General features: G+C 45.0%; 1 protein-coding gene and 1 non-coding gene across 3 annotated transcripts in view; both read left to right on the top strand.

The window, feature by feature from the left end:
• Window positions 1-25,174, top strand: part of FOXK2 (forkhead box K2) — a 67,054-nt gene that overhangs the window by 4,577 nt on the left and 37,303 nt on the right. The gene's annotated exons all lie outside the window — the stretch shown is intronic.
• Window positions 22,787-22,917, top strand: LOC132532916 (small nucleolar RNA SNORA14). The gene has a single exon (XR_009544829.1). It is a non-coding gene; the product is annotated as a small nucleolar RNA SNORA14 (small nucleolar RNA).

Below are 25,174 nucleotides of genomic sequence, written 5' to 3'. Positions count from 1 at the left end.
TAAAAAAAAAAAAAAAATTTCCCCTAGCAGGTGGGAAAAAGGAGGCTTGAACCTGGGTCCTTGTGTATTGTAACCTGTGTGCTCAACCAGGTGCACCTCCACCCAGCCCCTGGCTTTATCAATTTATTGAAATACTAAATAGCACATTATTGGAGGGAAACTAGAGAAGGTTGGGGATTGTGATCTTTTATGTTCTTTATTTTATTTTTACCTCCAGGGTTATTGCTGGGGCTTGGTGCTTGCACTGTGAATCCACTGCTCCTGGAGGCCATTTTTCTCATTTTTTGTTACCCTTGTTGTTGTCATTGTTATTAGTGTTATCATTGTTGTTGTTGTTGGATAGGACAGAGAAATTGAGAGAGGAAGGGGAGACAAAGGGGGAGAGAAAGACAGACACCTGTAGACCTGCTTCACCACTTGTGAAGCGAGCCCCCTGCAGGTGGGGAGCCGGGGGCTCTAACTGGGATCCTTATGCGAGTCCTTGCGCTTTGTGCCATGTGCACTTAACCCTCTGTGCTACCACCCGACCCCCTATTTTTGTATTTTAAATGGTTTGAGTTCTATCTATAAACGAGTGCTGTCTGTCGCTCTCTTTGTGTGTGTGTGTGTGTGTGTACACGTGCGCTTTCCCCGTATGAGAGAAAGTTTGTTTCACATGTGAGAGAAAGCAGAGCACTACTCTAGTTAATTAGGGTTATATTGATAGTTTCAGGCACACAAGTCATACACTCTACCACTCTTGTGGCTGGTGAGCCCCAAGTCCAATGTGAATCCATGTGTGTGGGGGGCTGAATGTGCACAAGAGTGCCAGGGTGTGTGGTTTTATAGAGAACAATTGATTTCCACAAATCCCACTTTCCACCAAACATTCAAGACTGTGCAGGAATGAAACTTGGGCTGGGGTGATAGCATAATAGTTACACAAAATGATTTTCATTCATGGCCTGGGGTCCCGGGTTCAATCCCCAACACTATCATGAGCCAGAATGGAGCAGTGCTTTGGTTAAAAAAAAAAAAAAAGACACAACAACCACCACAATGAAAACTTGTCCTCTCAGGGAGAATTTGACTAGCTGGATGCAAAGGACAGGAAGAGTCTAGGGTGGACTCAGTGGCAAGTGGGCAGGTGGAGGTGGCCTTGTAGGCGTGCCTGCTGAAGGTGGAGTTGAGGCTGGCAGGAACGTTAGGGTGGGTTGTGGAATGAGTAGGATGTTCTGAGCCTGGTATGGGGGAGTTGTTTTCTTGGTGGTCAGTGACAGATTGAAGAGTGTCTCCTTGGATGATAGGGTCCTTCTTTTGTCTAAGATGGAGTAAAGTGAGCAGTAAAGTGTTTTAAGAGGATCTGCTGGCCAGGAATGTCTGGGTTTGTTATTATCGTCATGGTTGCAAACTAAGTATACTTTATAAGTAAAATCAGTAACTCTTTTAACAGTTGTTTTTGCTTGAAGTGTTCAGTGAATTTGACATATTTTTGATCATTATGAACCTTGAATATTTAATAGTAAAAACTTTTTTTTTAAGTTGGGTTTATTGTCCCAAATTTTTTTTGTATGTGTGCCATCAGTGTTGCCGTTGGGGCTGGGTGCCTCCATGATTCCACTACTCTCTAGTTTTTCTTTTTTCTTCTTCCCTTTGCATAGAGGGTAAGAAACCAAGAGAGGAGAGACACTGTGGCACTGCCCCACTGCTCGTGAAGCTTCCCTCCTCTAGGCTTTCCTGTGCCATAGCCCTGGCCTTAATCCTAGGCCCTTGCATACTGTGATGTGTGTGCTCTGCTGGTAAGCCACCTACTGGCCCTCTGTCCAAAACAATTTAATATGAAAAACTGAAATTATGTGTGTTTTAAAAAATGGCCCTTTGGGGGCCGAGCGGTAGTGCAGTGGGGTAAGCACACATGGTGCAAAGCACAAAGTGCAAGGACAATGTAAGGATCCCCCCCCCTTTTTTTTTTTCCCTCCAGGGTTATTGCTGGGCTCGGTGCCTGCACCATGAATCCACCGTTCCTGGAGGCCATTTTCCCCCCTTTTGTTGCCCTTGTTGTTGTAGCCTCGTTGTGGTTATTATTATTACCATTGTTGATGTTGTTCGTTGTTGGATAGGACAGAGAGAAATGGAGAGAGGAGCGGAAGACAGAGAGGGGGAGAGAAAGACAGACACCTGCAGACCTGCTTCACCGCCTGTGAAGCGACTCCCCTGCAGGTGGGGAGCTAGGGGCTGGAACCCGGATCCTTACGCTGGTCCTTGCGCTTTGCGCCACGTGTGCTTAACCCACTGCCCCACCGTCTGACCCCCGTAAGGATCCCTTTTCAAGCCCCCAGCTCCCCACCTGCAGGGGGGGGTCTCTTTGCAAGCGGTGAAGCAGGTCTGCCAGTGTCCTCTCTCCTCCCCTCTGTCTTCCTATCTTTTCTTTCTGTCCTATCCAACAACAACAACAGCTATAACTACCACAACAAGGGCAACAAAATGGGAAAAATAGCTTCCAGGAGCAATGGATTCATAGTGCAGGCACCTAGACCAGTGATAACCCTGGAGGCAAAAAAAAGGCCCTTCCGTGTCCTGAACTAGTGCCTATCAGTGACACAGCACCTCTTATGTGGCATGTTTAAACTTGCAGGTTGTTTGGTAATGTCACATTGGAAAACTGAATCAGACGAGGGCTGAGAGAGCAGAGGATGGATTCTGGAGTTTTTCAGACAGAGACTTCTTGAAAGGAATAAAGGGACTTGGGGATTTGCCCTGCTCAGAAGGGGATGAGGCACAGCTGCAGTTCCCAAAGAATACACATGCCAGGAAGAGGTGATAGGGAACAGTGCTGAGACGGGGAATGAACAGCCACCTGCTGTGACAGTCAGTTTCTGGGGGAGCTGTGGGCTTGGTGATCAGGAAGCTTTAGAGAATGAGGGAAGATGTAGGACTGGAAAGTGAAAAGAGGGAGGGCAAGTAGTGTTGTGGAGTGGAAGTTGTCAAGGCACATGGAAGAGGAGTGGAAGGATCCCTGTGGGTCACCAGGATGAAGTAACCACTGAGGGTGACAGCTCGGCTTGCTCAGCTGAAGAGGAGACACACAGGTAAAGTGTGACGTATGTATGGTTAGGTTCCTAGTTGAAGAGCCACTGAAGCGGTCTGGTGTGTTTTCCTGTTCCAGAGCTGCCAGGTGGCTGAAATATCTCATTTATGATGCAAGCTTGTTAAAGCTGATAACTGTAGTCTAGGCCCTACAAGTGGATGATGTGTAAGGGCACCACTTTGTTTATTTATTTATTTATTTATTTATTAAATTATTTATTTCCTTTTTTTTTTTTTTTGCCTCCAGGGTTCTTGCTGGGGCTCAGTGCCTGCACCATGAATCCACTGTTCCTGGAGGCAATCCCCCCCCCCCTTGTTGTCCTTGTTGTTGTGGTCATTATTGTTGTTGTTGATGTCGTTCGTTGTTGGATAGGACAGAGAGAAATGGAGAGAGGAGGGGAAGACGGGGAGAGAAAGATAGACACCTGCAGACCTGCTTCACCGCCTGTGAAGTGACTCCTGCAGGTGGGAGCTGGGGGCTCGAACAGGGATCCTTATGCCGGTCCTTCTGCTTTGCGCCACGTGCGCTTAACCCACTGCTCTTTATTATTGGATAGAGACAGAGAGAAATTGAGAGGGGAGGAGGAGAGAGAGACAGACACACCTGCATCCCTGCTTCACCATTGGTGAAGCTATCCCCCTGTAGGTGGGGACCAAGGGCTTGAACCTGGGTACTTGTGCATTGTAATGTGAGCACACAACCAGCTGTGCCACCTCCTGTCTCTGTAAGGGCACTTCTTTCGCAGAGGGACAGGCACTTTGAAAAGTGCCCAGCATACAAATTGACTTCTTTTAAATGACCACTGTGCCTTTTTCTTTAAAGTCTGTGATGTGTTTTCACTTGGCAACTTGAGATTCATTTTTATTACCAGTTAGTGGCATTGGTAACCCTGAGCAGCTGTTTTAGTTTTCAACCAGCTTGCTTCTACTTCACCTAGTATTTAATAGCTTTTTTGGTGGCAAAATTCAGTTCATTCATTTCAGTGTTTATCTTATGAGTAGTTTAAGAGACTTTAGATTCAACGTAATGTGAATTGCTAATCCATTTTCAGAGGTAAATGCATGACAAGCCTGTTAACTACATCAGTCATTTGTGTGCTCCCCCCTCAAATATTTTTTTAAATTTATTTTCTCTTTTGTTGCCCTTATATTTTTATTGTTGTAGTTATTGTTGTTGTTATTGATGTCGTCGTTGTTGGATAGGACAGAGAGAAATGGAGAGAGGAGAGGAAGACTGGGAGAGAAAGATAGACACCTGCAGACTTGTTTCACTGCCTGTGAAGTGACTTCCCTGCAGGTGGGAGCCGGGGGCTCAAACCAGGATTCCTAGGACAGTGCTTGCGCTTTGCACCATGTGTACTTAACCCGCTGCGCTACTGCCTGACTCCCCCCCAAATATTTTATTGTACTTTATCTAAAAAATATTTTATTTATTTGGATAGAGTCAGAAATTGAGAGCAAAGGGGGAGATAGGGAGAGAAACAGAGACATCTACAACTCTGCTTCATTCATGAAGCTTCCCCCTGCAGGCGGGGGGGCCAGGGGCTTGAACCCTAGTCCTTGCACATTGTAACATGTGCACTCTAGCAGGTGCACCACCACCCACTTCCCTGTGTCTCAAGATGGCAGGGTTGGGCTCTGGAGCTGGACAGACTGGACTGTTTTCCTGCTGTGCACCCTCACGGGTCTGAGTCAGTTGTATTGTCTGACATTGCTTGACACAATGTGCTTTTGCTGGACTTCAGAGGGTACATCTGTTTTGTCTACAGCAGTGTCTGATTATGGAGAGACCCTTGTGCATCTCATTGCAACAGAAAATGTGGGCTAGCAATGTCCTCACAGGCTGCCACTAAGCTTGCTGTGGTGCTACACATGTATACTGTGTGCAGACCGACCACGAGCTCTCACAAGTAGCTCGCTCAGGAGCATGGCAGTTACCCCCTGTCCAGCACGTGCGGATAAGGGCAGGATGAGGTTAGTGTCATCCAGCTGGTCTGGCATGCCCATGTGTGTGTGCATGTGTGTGCGTGTGTGTATGTCCCAAGCCTCCATCCTGGTTTTGTTTTCTTTCAACATGACTGCTTTACCATGACCTTCCCTGTGTCCAGGAAACAGGAAAATCCCTCTGGCCACAGTCAGGAAAGGGATTGCTGAAAACCCCCTGTCTGAAGGAACTTGGCTCATAAGGTTGTTTGGCTAAACCGGCCTTTTGGGAGTGAAGGATGGTTTTTCTTTCCACTTGAAGAGCTAGCTCTGCAAGTCACAGTTTAGTAGATCCTTGAGCAATGTGTGTGGAGAGTGTTGGGCAAAGACTAAAAAGCTCCACCCCTACTGAGTTGAAAATCCACTTAATGGATGGATCAGACAGACAGACAGAGGAGCACTGCTGTGGATATGTGGTGCTGCACATGCAAGCAGTGCTATACCTTCTGATCGACCTTCCCTGCACATACATATACATGCATACACACATACATGTGTGATCAAGTAAGTTGGGTGAAGTCAAATGCTATTAGGAGAATCATATAGGGGGATACCTGTGGTGAAAGATGGGCGGTGGGTAGAACACTGGACTTGCCCACATAAAGTCATGAGCTCTATCTCCTGTGCCACATGTACCAGAGTAATGTTTGGTTCTTTCATTAATAAATAAATACAACTTTAAAAAAAAAATCTTAAGGAAGACAAAATACATAGTATTGTGCTATATCAAGTGTTTTGTATAGGTGGATTCCTCTAACTGAAACTCAAGTTCAGGCATCAACAAACAATATACTGTTTTTCCTTTTTAAGCTTCTATTAAAGTGTAATGAAACTTGTATATTTTTGAAACTTGGACGATTTATTTCTGGGGGTAGGTTTGTGAGGATCCTGTAAGCCTCAGGTGTCGCTCAGGCATCTTCTCAGGTGGGCAGCCCATTCCCAGGAACAGTGTCCCCTTCTGCTCGAACCCAGGGAGGGAAAACATTCCCTTCTCTTGGTCTTGTGTTGCATCCCATCTGCTCATCTGTTTTTCTCCCCATCAGAGATGGGGATGGGTGCTATGACTATTTGTATCCCCTGAAAATTGTACAGAGCCATCATCACTTGGTGTGTATCCAACACGTAGGTACCCAGTGATTATTCTAAACCTGCCGATTCAGGATGTTAGGCTGTGTTTGGCGTTTTGGTGTACTGGTCATCTGGTAGCAGACTTCTGGTCAGACTTGACTCTGTTTCTGGTCCTTCTCTTAGCCACCTGGAGCCCATGTAGACCTATGTTTGCAGAAGTGCAGCTTAACTTTATCTGTAATTGTGGAAAATTCCCAGTTATGCGGTTAATAGTAACAGCCGGTGTTTCTTTTGTGAAGATGCAGCAGTTCTCGGTTTTGAGGGAAGTTTTTACTTTCTTTGCTTTCTTTAAAGTAATTATTTCTAAAACAAAGCTTTTAATGAAACCAGTTAGCATTTTAAGTAGTGTTGGTATGTTTCATATTGGTTTGGTCTCCTTCCCCCCACCTCTGAGAGAATTGGTTTGGCCCTTGCTAGTTTCGCTTCCCTCTTTCACCCCGCCCCCTATGCTACGTAGTTCCAGAGTTCTTGGCTCCACTGCGTTTCGCTGTGTGAGGGGATGCAGGACAGATATGTGTGGTGATTAGTTTAAGGGTCTCTCTCTGCCGCCAGAGCAGAAAGACAGGAGAGCACATGTTTGCCCGCTAGTGAATAAAGCCTCTCTGCCCAGCCGAGTGTCTCTGGTCATCTCTGTCTACCGCCGCGAAGCTAGCCCGGCCTGCTAGACCCCCGAACTCTAACAACAAAGTAGTATTCTCTTTTTAAAAAAAAAAAAATACTTATTTAGTGGTTTGGGAGGTGACACAGTGGTAAAACATTGGATTCTCAAGCATGAGGTCCCGAGTTCAATCCCTGGCAGCACATGTACCAGAGTGATGTCTGGTTCTTTCTCTCTCCTCCTATCTTTCTCATTAATAAATAAATCATAAATTAAAAAAGAATAGGGAGTTGGGCAGTAGTGCAGCGGGTAAGTGCAGGTGGCGCAAAGCGCAAGGACAGGCGTAAGGATCCCGGGTCGAACACCCGGCTCCCCACCTGCAGGGGAGTCACTTCACAGGCAGTGAAGCAGGTCTTCAGGTGTCTGTCTTTCTCTCCCCCTCCCTGTCTTCCCCTCCTCTCTCCATTTCTCTCAGTCCTATCCAACAACGACGACATCAATAACAACAACAATAAAACAAGGACAACAAAAGGGAATAAATAAATATTACAAAAAATAATAAAAAATTAGAGAAATACGTATTTAAAAATATTTTTTCTTTTGTTGCCTTGTTTTGTTGTAATTATTATTATTTTTTAAATAATTTATTTCTTTATTGGGGAATTAATGTTTTACATTCAACAGTAAATACAGTAGTTTGTACATGCATAACATTCCCCAGATTCCCATTTAACAATACAACCCCCACTATGTCATTCATCATCTTTCATGGACCTGTATTCTTCCCACCCACCCACCCACCCACCCCAGAGTCTTTTACTTTGGTGTAATACTCCAATTCCATTTCAGGTTCGACTTGTGTTTTCTTTTCTAATCTTGTTTTTCAACTTCGGCCTGAGAGTGAGATCATCCCACATTCATCCTTCTGTTTCTGACTTATTTCACTCAACATGATTTTTTCAAGGTCCATCCAAGATCGGCTGAAAACGGTGAAGTCACCATTTTTTACAGCTGAGTAGTATTCCATTGTGTATATATACCACAACTTGCTCAGCCACTCATCTGTTGTTGGACACCTGGGTTGCTTCCAGGTTTTGGCTATTACAAATTGTGCTGCCAAGAACATATATGTACACAGATCTTTTTGGATGGATGTGTTGGGTTCCTTAGGATATATCCCCAGGAGGGGAATTGCAGGGTCATAGGGTAGGTCCATTTCTAGCCTTCTGAGAGTTCTCCAGACTGTTCTCCACAGAGGTTGGACCAATTGACATTGCCACCAGCAGTGCAGGAGGGTTCCTTTGACCCCACACCCTCTCCAGCATTTGCTGCTGTTACCTTTTCTTTCTTTCTTTCTTTCTTTATTTATTTTTTAATTTTATTTATTTATTTATTTTTTTATTTTTTTCCATATCCCACCCCCTCCCCCGATAGCTTTCCCATTCTCTATCCCTCTGGGAGCATGGACCCAGGGTCATTGAGGGTTGCAGAAGGTAGAAGGTCTGGCTTCTGTAATTGCTTCCTCGCTGAACATGGGCGTTGACTGGTCGGTCCATACTCCCAGTCTGCCTCTCTCTTTCCCTAGTGGGATGGGTCTCTGGGGAAGCTGAGCTCCAGGACACATTGGTGGGGTCTTCAATCCAGGGAAGTCTGGCCGGCATCCTGATGACACCTGGAACCTGGTGACTGAAAAGAGAGTTAACATACAAAGCCAAACAAATTGTTGAGCAATCATGGACCCAAAGCTTGGAAAAGTGGAGAGGTAGTATTAGGGAGGTACTCACTGCAAACTCTAGTATACTTCTGCTTTCTTACTTTGGTGCCATACTCCAAACTCAGTCAATTTCTGCTTTGCGTTTCTACTTCTTTTTTTTTTTTTTTTTTACATGCATAACATTCCCCAGATTCCCATTTAGCAATACAACCCCCACTATTTCATTCATCATTTTTCATGGACCTGTATTCTCCCCACCCACCCACCCACCCCAGAGTCTTTTACTTTGGTGTAATACTCCAATTCCATTTCAGGTTCGACTTGTGTTTTCTTTTCTAATCTTGTTTTTCAACTTCGGCCTGAGAGTGAGATCATCCCATATTCATCCTTCTGTTTCTGACTTATTTCACTCAACATGATTTTTTCAAGGTCCATGCAAGATCGGCTGAAAACGGTGAAGTCACCATTTTTTACAGCTGAGTAGTATTCCATTGTGTATATATACCACAACTTGCTCAGCCACTCATCTGTTGTTGGACACCTGGGTTGCTTCCAGGTTTTGGCTATTACAAATTGTGCTGCCAAGAACATATGTGTACACAGATCTTTTTGGATGGATGTGTTGGGTTCCTTAGGATATATCCCCAGGAGGGGAATTGCAGGGTCATAGGGTAGGTCCATTTCTAGCCTTCTGAGAGTTCTCCAGACTGTTCTCCACAGAGGTTGGACCAATTGACATTCCCACCAGCAGTGCAGGAGGGTTCCTTTGACCCCACATCCTCTCCAGCATTTGCTGCTGTTACCTTTTCTGATGTGTGACATTCTCACAGGAGTGAAGTGATATCTCATTGTTGTCTTGATTTGCATTTCTCTGACAATCAGAGACTTGGAGCATTTTTTCATGTGTTTCTAGGCCTTTTGGATCTCTTCTGTGGTGAATATTCTGTCCAATTCCTCCCCCCATTTTTGGATGGGGTTATTTGTTGTCTTGTTGTTGAGTCTGGCAAGCTCTTTATATATGTTGGTTATTAAACTCTTATCTGATGTATGGCATGTAAAGATCTTCTCCCATTCTGTGAGGGGTCTCTTGGTTTGGGTAGTGGTTTCTTTTGCTGTGAAGAAGCTTTTTAATTTGATGTAGTCCCATAGGTTTATACTTGCCTTAGTCTTCCTTGTAATTGGATTCGTTTCATTGAAAATGTCTTTAAAATTTATGCGGAAAAAAGTTATGCCAATATTTTCCTCTAAGTATCTGATAGTTTCTGGTCTAACATCCAAGTCCTTGATCCACTTGGAATTTACTTTTGTATTTGGTGAAATACAGTGATTCAGTTTCATTCTTCTGCATGTTTCAACCCATTGTTTCCAACACCATTTGTTGAAGAGACTCTGCCTTCCCCATGTAATAGTCTGGGCCCCTTTTTCAAAGATTAGATGTCCATAGGTGTAGGGCCTCATTTCTGGGCTCTCAATTCTATTCCACTGGGCAGTGTGTCTGTTCATGTTCCAGTACCAAGCAGTTTTGATGACAATGGCCCTATAATACAGTTTGAGATCTGGGAGTGTGATTCCTCCGGTTCTGTTCTTTTTTCTCAAGATTGTTTTGGCAATTCTATGTCTTTTCTGGTTCCAGATAAACATTTGTAGCATTTTTTCTATTCTCCTAAAAAATGTGCTTGGGATCTTGATGGGGATAGCATTAAATTTGTAGATGCACTGGGTAATATATTCATTTTGGTGATGTTAATTCTTCTAACCCATGAACATGGAATATCTTTCCACTTCTTTGTGTCTTTTTCAATATCTTTGAGTAGTGACTCATAATTTTCAGTATACAAGTCTTTCACTTCTTTGGTTAGGTTTACTCCTAGATATTTTATTGTTTTTGTTGCTATAGAAAAAGGAACTGATTTCTGGATTTCAATTTCTTCTAACTTAGTGTTTGCATAGAGGAATGCCACTGACTTTTGAATGTTAATTTCGTAGGCTGACACCTTACTGTATTGCCTGATGATTTCCAAATGTTCTTGCTGGATTCCTTAGGTTTTTCCATGTATACTATCATGTCATCTGCAAATAAGGAGAGTTTGACTTCTTCTCTTCCAATCTGTATGCCTTTAATTCCTTGCTCCTGCCTGATTGCTATGGCAAGAACTTCCAACACTATGTTGAATAGCAATGGTGATAGTGGGCAGCCCTGTCTAGTACCTGATCTGAGTGGAAATGCTTCCAGTTTTTCACCATTGAGTATGATGTTGGTTGTAGGTTTGCTATATATAGACTCCACTATCTTCAGGAATTTTCCATCTATACCCATTTTTTGTAGTGTTTTGATCATAAAGGGATGTTGTATTTTGTCAAAGGCTTTCTCTGCATCTATTGATATGACCATGTGGTTTTTGGTCTTGCTTTTGTTGATGTGGTGGATCACATTGATTGATTTACGTATATTAAACCAACCTTGCATGCCTGGGACAACCCCCCCCCCATTTCTGGCTGTCTTTATCCAGTAAATAAGTAATTAAAAAAAAGATATTTAGAGGTGCTGTGGTACTTGCATTTGATATCAGGGTTTAAGTTGCATTGGCTGGTTGAATTCCCTCTCACCCCCCTGGATTATTCTTTTTATGTAGCATTGGGGAATCTGAGGGCCTTGCATATATGTATCAAGTGACCTCCTGGTGACTCTTCTGTAGTTTTAGAAATAAGTGGGAGGGAGGGAGAGACACCAAAGCACACTTGCTGCTCCACCTGTGGCCCCTTTGGTACTGTCCATGTTGCTCCCATGCGGTACCAGTGTTCAAACTCAGGGCCCCATGCTCAGTAAGGCATGTGCTCTTACTTATGTACTGTATCGCCTGGCCCTGAGAGTAGACTATTCCAAGTGACCTTTTTGTTTTTTATATTATGTGTCTTTAAAGTTGATAAATGTTTGCAGAGGTGTGGAGGACGCCTGCATCTGATAATTGTGCCTCGGGTCCTGTGACTGCTGCTGTGCTTCATGGGAACTGCTGTAAATGTGCTGGAGGGACAGGTCCTATACTTCTCTCTCTAGTTCTGTTCCATTCCACATGGGACAGGAGCGGTCTGGGCTAGACTCCCCCTTACATGAGCTGTCTGCATCTTCTAAAGTCTCCCCTCACATAGCAATGTCCCAACATTGGTCTGGAGAAGAGACAGGTTCCTGCTGGTCCTTCTTCCCCTTTAAAAGATTCTCAAAAGAACAAGGGTATATTCTAGCACATGTGGTGCCTGGGATCAAACTCAAGACCCCAGATTTGAGAGTTCAGTGCTTTTTTCACTGCACCAGCTGGTGGTTCTTCCAACTGAGTGTTTTACAAAGGCCTGAGGAGACCCTCCTGGGATTACCTAAATTTGAGCAATCCTTGTTCCTAATGAGAGGGTACTGACTACTCTCACCCAGACAGCGAAAGACCAACACACTTTTCTGCACTTATATTTTTCCCCCTTGCTAAGAGCACTGCTCATGTTTTGGTACTTGGAGATTGAACTTGAAACCTCTTGCATACAAGAACTGTGTGCTCCTGTTGTATTGTCTCCCCCCAGTGATGTTTTTGTCATTTTTGTTTTTATGTGGTGCCAGGGACTGAATCCATGTAGGGATTACATTCTACTGGTCAGTCATTGCCCCAGCCACTATTTTCAATTGATTTTTTTAAAGTGCTTTTTTAAAAAGTTACTTACTTATTGGATGGAGACAGCCTCCAGGAATCAAGAGGAAGGGTGTGGCGTCGAGAGAGACCTGAGTACTACTTCACTCGCTAAGCTTTCCTCCTGCAGGTGGGGACTAGGGGCTTGAACCTGGATTCTTGCACATTGTAACGTGTGTTCAACCAGGTGTGCTACCACCCAGCCTTCTTTCTTTTTTTCTTTTGCCTCCAGGGTTGTTGCTGGGGCATGGTGCCTGCATATGAATCCTCTGCCATTTTTCCTATTTAATTGCCCTTGTTGTTATTGTTGTCATTACTGTTGTATAGGGCAGAAAGCAATCGAGAGGAGGGGAAGACGTGGGGTGGGGGGTAGACACCTACAGACCTGCTTCACCACTTGTGAAGGAACCCCCCTGTAGGTGGGGAGCCGGGGGCTCGAACTGGGATCCTTGTGCTGCTCTTTGTGCTTCATGTCATGTGCTCTTAGCCCTTAACCCGCTGTGCTACCACCCTACCACCTACCCCTTTTCAAAAAACTTTTTAAATTACCTTGAGGACAAATGAGCATATGAAAAGTCAGATTAATTCATTTAAAAAATTATATTTTTTGCCTCCAGGGTTATTGCTGGGGCTCAGTACACGCACTACGAATCCACTGCTCCTGGTGGCCATTTTTCCCATTTTGTTGCCCTTGTTGTTACTCTTGTTGTTGCCATTGCTACTGTTGTTGGATAGGATAGAAAGAAATATGAGAGAGGAGGGGGAAGACAGAGAGAGGAGAGAAAGGTAGACACCTGCAGACCTGCTTCACTGCCTGGGAATCACCCCCCCTGCAGGTAGGGAGCTGGGGGCTCAAATTGGGATTCCTGTGCCATGTGTGCTTAACCTGCCGTGCTACTGCCCTGCCTCCCATTTTTATACTTTTAATGTACTGTGCATGTTACCACTAAGTTGCCTCCCACATCCAGTTTTCATATCCACTCTGGGGCCAGAGGACTTCAAAGCAGCCATGTGTTTCCTGGGATTGGATCCAGGGCACAGCCAACGAGTCAATGAGTCACCTCCTTGGCTCAGTTTCTGCTTTGTATTTATTTTGAGAGAGGAAGAGAGACAGCAAAGCACCACTCTATCATTCATGCAGCTATGTGGTATTGGGATCCAGGGTCTTAACCATGGGAGGCATGCACTCTGCTGCTGAGCCCTTCATATGTTGTCGTCCCACCCCACCCCCAAGAGTGATTTATTTAATGAAAGAGGGAAGGAGAACCAGAGTTTGAAGAACCTTCAAAATCAGGGCATTATGGATACAAGTCCTGTACTCAACCACTGAGTCATATTTCTGGGTGCTTGTCATTACTCTTTCATTCTCTGTCTTGTCTTTACTTTTCATTTCTTTTTTCTTTCCTAATGCAGTACCAGGGAATGAACTTGGGGGCCTCACTCACTTGGGTTGCTCTGAGTAGCCTCCTGTGCCCAGTAGTTTTCATTTTTCTATTTTTCTCCTTCTCCTCCTCTTCCCCCTCCTCTTCTTCCTTCTCCCTCTGCTTCCCTCTCTCTCCCTCTCAAACTCCTCTTGTGAGGGAGAAACCATTGCACCATCTTACCATTCATAGAGCTCCCCTGGTACTATCCATGGTGTACCTATCCGGTGTTGGGGCTTGTGTGTGGTAAGGCATGCACCCTTCACTGGGTGGTCTACCTCCTCCCTTGCATCATTCATTCTTCATGGGTCTGGATATTCCTAGTAAATTGTTTGGGCCTGTACTTTGAGTTAGGGAGTTTAAAATTCTTTCCTTAAAAAAAAAAAAAGACATTTCTGGGTAGAGCTGAGGCATCTTCAGAGCTCCTGGGCCGACTTTTTCATTCAGGTGGAGTCCACAGCTGCAGCGTCTGGGTTTGCCCAGTGCCAGGGCGTCCCCTTGTGTTGGCTGTACTTTGGCCCGGGCTGAATATGTGGCAAGACATGCTACCGGATTACTGGTCTTTCAGTGATCTTATAGAAGAGTACATATTCTAGATTTAGATTTCTTTAAACCCCTCAGAAAGGGCCAGCAAATAGCTCACTGAGCAACATAGCATCCACTTAGCCATGTGGTTGGCCAGGTTCTAGCACATTTGACCCTGCATTGGAGTTAGTTTTGATGCTTTTTCTTTGTCTCCTCACTGTCCATCTGTCTGTCTGTCTGGAAAAGTTGACTGGAGCAGTGAAGCCATAGCAGTGGTGAAAAAAATAAAACAAAATCTACCAGGGGAAAAAAAATGAGCCAAAGTCCTAATAGTGATTTTGTTAAATCTTTTCTGGCATCACCTGGGGAGGTGGCTTGGCAGGCGGTGCACAGGACAGTGCAGGGTTGTCATGCATGAAGCCCCCAGTTTGTTGCCCTGCACTGTGTATTCAGTGTGCTGTGGTTGGTCTGCCTCTGCTTCTCTCTCTTCAAGTAAGTAAATAAATCTTAAAAAATAAAAATAAAAAAGAATTAAAGGGTCTAGGCAGTGGCACACATTACCATGCACAAGGCCCTAGGTTCAAGCCCCTGCTTCCCACCTGCACAGGGGAAGTTTCTCTTTTCTCCCTTTCTGTCTCCCCTTTCCCTCTTGTCTTCTTTGTCTCTGTCTAATAAGATAACATTAAAAATATAATTAAAATGAATAACTCTTTTGGTCTGTGGAATAATCTACCTGATAGAGTACATGCCCCATGATGCTCAGGGCTTGAGTTTAAGTCCTGGCACTACCTGTGGAAATCATGGATGGCATCATGGAGACTCCACACTTGGTAGAGTGGTGGTGTGATGTTTTTCTTCTTTTAATTTTTTTAAAATTTTTATTTATAAAGTGGAAATATCAACAAGACCATAGGATAAGAGGGGTACAATATTACACAGTTCTCACCACCAGAACTCCCTATCCCATCCCCTCCCTTGAAAACTTCCTTATTTATTCCTCTGGGAGTATGGACCCAGGATCATTATGAGGTGCGAGGTGCAGAAGGTGGAATGTCTGGCTTCTGTTATTGCTTCTTCTCTGAAGATGGGTGTTGGCAGGTCGATCCATACTCCCAGCCTGTCTCTTTCTTTCCCTAGTGGGGCAGGAGTTTGGGGAGGTGGGTCTCCAAGACAAATTGGTGGGATCCTCTGCCCAGGAGAGTCAGGTTGGCATTATGGTAGCATCTGGAACCTGGTGACTGCAGACCTGCTTCACCGCTTGTGAAGCGACTCCCCTGCAGGTGGGGAGCCGGGGGCTTGAACCGGGATCCTTAAGCTGGTCCTTGTGCTTTGTACCATGTGCGCTTAACCCTCTCTTCTTTTAATTTATATATATATATAATTGGATAGAGACAGAGACAACTGAGCCCTTCTTTACACCTTGTAAAGCTTTCCCTCTGCAGGTGGGGGCCAGGGGCTTGAACCTGGGTCTTTGCACATTGTAATGTGTGCACTTAACTAGGTTCACCACCGCCTGAACCCATGTTTCTCTTCTCGCTGTCCGTTTCTCTAAATAAAAAAAAGAGATGTCGGGTCTGGATGGCCTCACAGCAGTATGCCCTGTATGGATTCCTGAATTGATTCTCTGATGTGGCATTTAAAGGAAGAAACATTTTCTAATATCTGCAGTCTTAGAAAGGATGTTTTGAAAGAGCCTTCATAGGAAGGACATTTTGCAAGGACATCTTGCTGTAACATCAAGGAGGAGATAATTTTGCATTCCACTAACCTGAAATCTTGTATTTCTTTTTGACCAGAGCACTGCTCAGCTGAGGTTATTTGATCATTTAGAAGTATGAGCCTTTGTCTGTGTAGTTGCTGACTATTTTCCTGACTTCGTGTGTTTTAAAATATTGTCTTGTATGAACTGTTTACCAGTGAGGAGGGTGACATTCTACCCTGTAGGCTGGTCATGGGCTGCCACTTAGTGGCTCTACCTTTCCTGGGCCCATGTGAGTGCTGGTGAATTGAGCCTTACTCTCCGTGAGAGTTGAGGCTTGGAGCATACTAATCCAGCTGCATGCTCTGAGTGGTGGAACTGATGTCTGAACCCAGACATATTTAGCTTTATTTATAAGAAAGATAGGAGGAGAGAGAAAGAACCAGACATCACTCTGGCACATGTGCTGCCGGGGAGCACACTCAGGACCTCATGCTTGAGAGTCCAAAGCTTTACCACTGTGCCACTTCCCGGACCACCTTGACAGTGTTTTTAACTACTAAATACAACTGAGGGAGGGGGATAGCATAATTTACAAGCCAATCTAAAATAGGGTTTTTTTTTTTTTTTTGTTGTTGTTGTTGATATATAGTTTTACTATTGCAATAGCTGTTGATCTGCAACACTGTTGTAGGATTATAGGCTTACACTTCTTTAGTTGTATGTTATCACACCACACCCACATGAAATAATTTTTAAGTTATACTGATTTAGCTAATCTATTTTCTTTTTGTTTGTTTGTTTACCAGAGTACTGTTCAACTCTGGTTTATGGTGGTGCAAGGGATTGAACCTGGGACTTTGGAGCCTCAGGGATGAAAGTCTCTTCGCATAACTATTATGCTATCTACCCCTGTCCTCTTTTTTTTTTTCTTTCCAAAGTCAGTGAGTGATAGGACCGAACCCATATGCAGCCATTATCTTTGTTTTTATTTCTGATACAGAGGCAGACACCACATCATTATTCCACTATCTGTGAAGCTCCTCCCAGAGCACCATGTGGTACTCCCGTGTGGTGCTGGGCCTCAAGTCCAGGGCCCCACACATGCTCTAACTGACTCTCCTAATTTATTATTTATTTAGTGCTGAGGCATTGCACAACTTCACTGCTTCCAGTAGATTCTATTATTGTTGTTGCTGTTAATTGAATTCATTTAGAAAGAAGGAGAGGGAGAGACAGACACACTAAAGTGGTAGGGAAAGGAGAGACACCACAGCATTGCCCTGCCATTGGCAATATGTTTCCCAGTACTCCTGTGAGGTATCATACTAGGGTCTTAAACCTGGGTGGTAAAATGTGTGCTCTAACAGGTGAGTTATCTCCAAGCATCAGCGAGTTTTTTCATCAGAAAGACAAGGGCACCATCAGCTCTTGGTGTAGTGCCAATGAGTTAGCCTGGGACCTCTAGGGCTTCAGGTTTAAAATCTGGTATGATATCATTGCACTAATTACCTTGGCTTCACACATGTATTATGCCACCATTCCTAAGAGCCCCCTTTTCCTTCTCCAAAGAAAAATGGGGAGAGAGGAGAGACACCCCAGCTCTCCTCCAGTGCTAAAAAGGCTTTCTCTGTGCATGGTACTACTATGTGGTACTAGGGACTCAAACCCAGATTCTTGAGCATGGCATGGGTGAACCATCTCTCAACTGTTTTTCATTTTAAATTATGTAAATTAGCCTTTGGTGACGACGACAACAACAGCATATAGCTATTAAGGTGTTCACATAGAAGCAACAGAAACATTGAAGAACTGTATGTGTTGTACATTACTAGCTAGGGGCTGGATGGTGGTAGTGCACCTGGTTGAGTGCACATTACAGTACACAAGGATCCAGGTTCAAACCCCTGTCCTTACCTGCAAGAGGGAAGCATCTACCCTTTCCTCTTGGTTTTTAGCTCTATCCAAAATAGATATTTTCACAAAGAAGAAAGACCAAATGTAAATGTATATGTGGTATATGTGATGCACTGATAGGGTTACAAATGCTTATTTCCAAGTGAAGATCATAGGTTGATATTGCTGTTAAATAAATGTTACATCTAAACATTAACTGCATACTAGTTACTCATGTTCTCTAGGAAACAGTGCCCATGTGCCCATGTTGTGCCTACAGAGCAGCCAGCATGTGCTACATAGAGAGGAGGCTGAGGAGTGAGGGGGACAGAGGCTGGGTGCTGTCTCGCTCGCTGTTAGGCTTGTGACTTGGAAGAACATCTAGTCTGGCCTTGGACCACTGTGTGTGGTTGTTCCTAGAAGTCTGAGTCCACATAGTGCCGCAGCTGCTCCCATCAGTAGATATCTTCACTGCCGATCACCTCTCAAGAGTATTTAAAATAACCCTCAATTATTTACTTAGCTAAGCTAAGGTCTGGAGAATCTGTGATTTCACTGCACAAGGTTGCTTTTTCACCCAGACAGGAGAGGCACTGCAGCTTCAGAGCTTCCTGATGCCCTACCCCCCCTCCCCGACGTGATGCTGGGCCTCAAACCCAGGCTGCACGCGTGGCAAGATGTGCATCCACCCTATGAGCTAGCTCTCCAACCCTGATCTCCAGCTCTTGCGTAGCTGAGAACTGTCTTTCTGCTCTAGAGAAGGAATAGAAATGGCATGGAGGGGCCAGACAGTTGCACACCTGGTTAAGCGCACATAGTGTTATATGTTTAAGGCCCCGCACAAGGATCCTGGTTTGAGCCCCTGGCTCCCCACTTGCAGCAGGGGTGCTTCACAAGTGGTGAAGCAGGCCTGCAGCAGGTTTGTGTCTTTCTTTCTCCCTTTTCTTTTCCCTCCCCTTCCCTCCCCTCCCCTCCCCTCCCCTCCCCTTCCCTTCCCTTCCCTTCTCTCCCCTCCAGGGTTTCACTGCGTGCGAAGCGTGTGTCCTCTCTCCTTCTGTAGGTGTGTGGGGAGGGGGCTGGAACCCAAATCCTTGCGTGTGTCCCTGTGCTTAGTACTATGTGTACTTAACTGGGTGCGCCACTGCTAGGCCCCCTCTCTTTCCTCTCTATCTCCCCATCCCTTTCAATTTCTTTCTGTCCTATTCGTTAAGATGATAGGGGAGAATGGCCACCAGGAGCAGTAGATTCATAATACTGGCACTGAGCCCCAGCAACTGCAGGCAAAAGAAAAGAAATCACGTGGAGTTGATCATTGGTGTAGGCACCTCAAGGGTTTTGCTTTCTGTTGTAGTTACCCTTATTGAACAGTCTGACAGGAGTTGTATCCCTTAATTGTCTATCACGCTAACGAGCAAGAAAAATTCAATTAGTCACAAAGAAATTGTCTTGTGCTTAAGCTACCCCCCAACCTGTACCCTTCTTCCTCATATAACAAGCTTCCTCTTTTTCTCTTTTCTTTTCTTTTTTCTTTTCTCTTCCCTCCCCTCCCCTCCCCTCCCCCTGTTCGCTTCTCTTCTGGGTTATTGCTGGAAATTGGTGCCTGCACTACGAACCCACTGCTCCTAGCTGCCATTTTTTGTATTACTTTTATTTTATTTTGTATTGGATAGGACAGAGAGAAATTGAGAGGGGTAGGGGAGATAGAGAAGAGGAAAGATAGACCTGCTTGTGAACACTTGTGAAGCGACCCCCCCCCCCCCCCACAGGTGTGGACCTGGGGGCTCAAAGCAGGATCCTCGCCTGGGTCCTTGCACTTTGTATTATATGCAACTAACCTGGTGCTCCACCGCCTGGCCACTGCTTTCCCATTTACTTTTTGAGAAAAGGAAGGGATTACTACTTGGGACCATCATGCCTGTTGGCACTCATGCTCTGGACAGTTCCGGGTTGTTTCAGATGTCTGGGCACCTCTCTGCTTAGAGAAGACTCCCTGCATTATAGATGGCTCTGATCTTTTCCCTCTTTCACAATAAACATGAATCCTTGAGGACGATGTCTGTTTGAAGACTCAGCAGTGGAGCTCTGCCTTGTGGGAACCTAGGAGACCCACCCTGCTTTGGTGAGGGGTGTGGTCCCAGAGGGTGGGGGCAGGAGGTGATGGGTGAGTCCTGAGCACCCTGCCTAACTGGGAGTTTGTCCTTCACCAGGCAGGGAGCTCTGGTGGTCTGAGCCTGTGCTCTCATGACTCTGCAGAGGGCTGTGCTTGAGAAGGAGAGGTGCGGGATAGAGCCAGGCCTGGATCTGGCTGCCCCTGCCCTGCCATGGGAGCTGGCCAAGGCTTGTCTGTAGACTGCAGGCAGTGACAGGACAGGTGCTCCAATGCTTTGTGTGACTTAGTCCTCTCAGTTCTGTGAGAGCTCAGTAGTGCTACCTCAAACAGATACATCCTGTATCTTCAAGGAAAGATCCATTCCTACCTTTAGGGCAGGCTGCATGGCCAGTGAGTAAACACCAGCACCAGGGGATTGATTTCCAAGTTGTAGATGAGTGACTGTATCTGTAGAAGTGTATTTCTCTGCTGTCTTACTTTCTCTCTTTTTGGTGGGCCTGTGTGCTTGCACCACACCATCACTCTTGGCTCACTCGCTCCACCCTCCTCAACTGAGGGTCGGAGGTAGAGAAGGAGACACCACAGCACAGCTTCATGCCAGTCACGCACGAAGCTTCCTCTTGAGCTGGGTCTTCATGCATGGTAAAATGCATTCTACCAGAGGAACCATTCCCAGGTATACCACCATTCCTTTTTTTTTTTTTTTCTTCTTAACCAAGCCCTGCTCAGCTTTGGCTTATGGTGATGTTGGGGATAGAACTAGGGGCCTTAGAGCCTCAGGTATGAAAGTCTTATTGCCTAACTATTATGCTATCTCCCCAGCTCAAAAATATTTTATTTATTTATTGGATAGAGACAGGAATCGAAAGGAAAGGAGGGTGATAGAGGAAGAGACAGACACAGCACTGCTTTACCATTTGTGAAACTTTCCCCCTGCAGGTGGGGACTGGGGACTTGAACCTGGGTCTTAGCTCGTGGTACTTGTGCACTCTACCAGGTGTGCCTGCTCTTCTCTTATTTATTTATTTATTTTGCCTCCAGGGTTATTGCTGGGGCTTGGTGCCTACACTTCAAATCCACTGCTCTTGGAGGCCATTTTTTTCTCTTTTGTTACCCTTGTTGTTTATCATTGTTGTGGATAGGACAGAGAGAAATGGAGAGAGGAGGAGAAGACGGGGGTGGGGGGGTGGTGAAAGATAGACACCTGCAGACCTGCTTCACTGCCTGTGAATCGACTCCCCTGCAGGTGGGGAGCCTGGGGCTCAAACCAGGATCTTTACGCTGGTCCTTGTGCTTTGGGCTGTGTATGCTTAACCTGCTGCACCACTGCCTGAACCCCGTATTTATTTATTTTTTGAGAGACAGAGAGAGGTATCTTGGAAGCTTCCTTCAATGTGGTGGTTGAACCTGAGTTGTGCTTGTGGCAAAGCAGTGTATTATCTCAGCGAGGAATTTCACTGGCCCATTCTTGGTTTTGTTTGTTTGTTTTATTTATTTGATACATAGAAATTGATAAGGAAGGGCAAGATAGGGGAAGGAGAGAGACACCTACAACACTGCTTCACTGTTTACAAAGTTTCCCCCTGCAGGTGGGGAGTGGGGGCTTGAACCTGAGTCCTTATGTGTGCTCCACCAGGTGCATCCATCCCTACTCTCCTTTTTTTAATGAGAGATGTTGGGGAATGGCCCAAACTACCAAGCTAAATCTGACACCCAACTTTTATTCAATGCAGAGAAAGCACTGCTCCTACTAGCCACAAAGTTCCACTTGTTTTCTTTCATCTTTGGTGCTGTCAGTGCTGTGCCCACATGGTGCTAAGGACCAAATCTCATGCCTCACATGGTAAAGATTGAATTTTACCAGCTTTTAGCCCTCTGCCCCAGCCTTAAATTTATTTTATTATTTTTTAATTTTTTAAAATTTATTTATTAGTTGGATAGAGACAGCCAGAAATCAAGAGGAAAGGGGGTGATAGAGAGGGGGGAGAGACAGAGACACAACTGCAGCCCTGCTTCACCACTTGAAAAGCTCCCCCTGCAGGTGGAGACTGGGGGTCGAACCCGGGTCCTTGCTATCTATAACACGAGTCCTCAGCCAGGTGAACCACCACCTGAACCCTTAAATTTATTTTACTTTATTCTATTTTATTTTTTGTAGGTAGGGCTTCATACCTGCACAATTTTACCTCTCCAGGTAGACTGACTCACCCACCTATCTTCTTTCTTCCCCCTCCCCCTTTCTTCCTTCCTTTCCTTCTTTTCCTTCCCTTCCCTCCCCTTCCCTTTTTCCTCCCCTCCTCTCCTCTTCCCTTTCCTCCCTCCCTCCTCCTCCCCTCCCCTCCCTTTCCTTTTCCTTCCTTCCTTCCTTCCTTCCTTCCTTCCTTCCTTCCTTCCTTCCTTCTCTTTCTCTTTTCCTTTCTCCCCAGAAAAGTTTGTGAAACTTCCCCAATTTGTGTAGTTTCTTCCATGTGGTGCCCAGTGAGCACAGCAAAGTGTGTGCTCTCCCAGTGAGCTTCTCCCAGCTGCCCAGTTCCATCAAGCATGCAGAGTTCCTGCAGCTCCCATCTTGGTTTCTGATGCCAGTACAGCCCTCGCCATTGGCTTTGTATTTCAGGCAGCTAGATTGTATCAGCTCTGGAGGGTTGACCACCAGTGGACCTTTAGTAGAACTGTGGGCTAGAATTTTTTGGTACTGACTTGCAAAGGTCATTTAGGAGTGCTATAGGTCAAAGTGCTAGCTCACCCAGTAGAACATATACTTTATGAGGACCTGAGTTCAAAGCCCCTGGCATATACTCCAGCTAGCCAAAAGAAAATAATTGTAAAGTTAAATGAATATAGAATAATACAAACAAGAAATCCTTGAAAGAGAGACTAGAGCACCACCCAAGTATGTGTGATGCCAGGGATCAAACCAGGGACCTCAGGTGTACAAGTCTGATGCCCCGTCAGTCAAGCCATTTCCCCAGCTTGCTGTGCATTCTTAGACACTTGGCAGTTTTGCTCTAAATGCTTCGAAGATATGAATGAATGCTATAGAAATTGCAGGGAGTCCAAAAGTCTGCATTTCTCTAAGGTTCAGTCTTATTTCATACCTGCAACATCTTTTTTTTTTTTTTTAAGATTTTATTTATTTATGAGAAAGATAGGAGGAGAGAGAAAGAACATGTGCTGCCGGGGATCAAACTCGGGACCTCATGCTTGAGAGTCCAAAGCTTTATCACTTCACCACCTTCTGGACCACTCCTGCAACATCTTTTAAGAGAGATCAGCAAGAAGGGAATCATGTCTCCAGAACCATTGGAATCTTTGTCCACTGCACCTCCCAGACCACTACCATTGGAATCTTTGGATTTTGGAGACACTATAATTTTAACAACAAAGGGAAGAACAAATGAGTTGCTTGAAAAATACTTTTTGCAGGGCCCGGCCGTGCTGAGTGTAGTCGGTTGAGTACAGGTCACATACCATAGGTGAGGATCTGGGTTCAGGTCACCTGCAGTGGGGGAAAGCTTCATGAGTGGTGTTAAGTCTCTTTTTCTGCCTTTCTATGTCTTATCTGAATTCCTCAGGTTTTTTTCAGGTGGAACTTGATACGTTAGTTATTAAAGCCCAGAGAGTACAAGGACGTGATAATTGCATTTCCTGCTCACTGTTGAATTGAGCTATAATGAATTACTTTGGGTGCTTAGCAGCCATGTGTGGCTCTTAACTGCCATGTTGAGGAGCACTGACCTTCACCATGTACAGAATGGCATCTAATTCTCACCCCCTTTATGTTTTAGGAATGAAGTGCTGTAGAGATTGTTTATAGTTAGGCTAACAGAAAGCATATTGCTTAGGAAGACTAGACCAGAGCTTCCAGGCTCAGGCTGGTCTCAGATTAGCAGCACTATCTTGGACTGCAAGAGTTATTTTCTTAGCTTTAAAATCGGGTGACTCGGGAGTCGGGCAGTGGCACAGAGGGTTAAGCGCATGTGTTGCAAAGTTTAAGGACAGGCGGAAGAATCCCAGTTTGAGCCCCCACCTCCCCACCTGCAGGGGAGTCACTTCACAGGCGGTGAAGCAGGTCTGCAGGTGTCTGTCTTTCTCTCCCCCTCTCTGTCTTCCCCTCCTCTCTCCATTTCTCTCTGTCCTATCCAACAACAACGACATCAATAACCACAACAATGTTAAACAACAAGGGCAACAAAAGGGAAAATAATTTTTTTTTTAAAAAGCTTAAAAAAAAATCAGGTTACTCCTTGTACCTCTGATTGGTTTTGTGAAGATCACATGTCTGCCATTCCTGACATAAATCTTGACCCTGGTGGAATTACTGGAATAATTCCCCTGTACTTTCAAAAGAAAAATGTGTGTGGGATGTAGTTGCATACATTTTTTCTCTATAGAGAAAGAGTTAGAGGAGACTCCTTTGGAAACTGCAGCCCAGTTATTGAAAGCCATTAGGAAATTAATTTGTGATTGAAGAAATTATTTGATTTTTTTCTTTTTTTATTTTTCTTTAACAAATAAAATTTATCCAGAAATTTAGCAAATTGCTGAAAGTTATCATATAGGTTGGCTGGAATGTGGGAGATAGCATAACTGTTATTTGCTACCTCAGGCCCTGGTGGGAAGACTCTAGGGTGGGTGTGTTAGCTCACAAGGAGAAAAATGAATACTGCAGGCTGGGGAGACAGTGTAGTGGTTCTACAAAAAGACTTTCATGGCGATGCAGCAGAAGTCCCAGGTTCAGTCGCCACCACCACCGTAAGCCAGAGCTGAGCAGTGTGCTCTGGTTTAAAAAATAAATAAGTAAATAAAGAGGGGTCGGGCAGTAGCACAGTGGGTTAAGCGCACATGGCACAAAGCGCAAGGACTGGTGAAAGGATCCCGGTTCGAGCTCCCGCTCCCCATTTGCAGAGGAGTCGCTTCACAGGTGGTGAAGCAGGTCTGCAGGTGTCTGTCTGTCTTCCCCTCCTCTCTCCATTTTTCTCTGTCCTATCCAACAACAACATCAATAACAATGATAATAATAACCACAACAATAGTAAAACAACCAAGGTAACAAAATGGCCTCCAGGAGCAGTGGACTCGTGGTGCAGGCACCGAGCCCCGGCAATAACCCTGGAGGCAATAAATAAATAAATAAATAAAGGAACTTGAAGGTGTTTTGTATGTGTGTGGTAAAATTGATTTGTTAGGTTATTATTATTATTAGTAGTAGTAGTGCAGTTGCCAGTATCTAATGTGGAAGTACAGCAGTTGACTTGCCCCAGGTGCCCAGAATCCTGACTTAGTCAAAAGTTTGTGCCTTTGGTTCCAAACTGTCCTTCCTGTAAATAACCCACTGTGACCTCACAGATTTGGCAGGAAGTGGG

This window comes from Erinaceus europaeus, chromosome 14 (genome assembly GCF_950295315.1).
Source record: "Erinaceus europaeus chromosome 14, mEriEur2.1, whole genome shotgun sequence".
Taxonomy (NCBI): Eukaryota; Metazoa; Chordata; class Mammalia; order Eulipotyphla; family Erinaceidae; genus Erinaceus; species Erinaceus europaeus.
The sequence above is the reverse complement of the archived record's forward strand: the minus strand, read 5'-3'. Positions and strand labels throughout refer to the sequence as shown.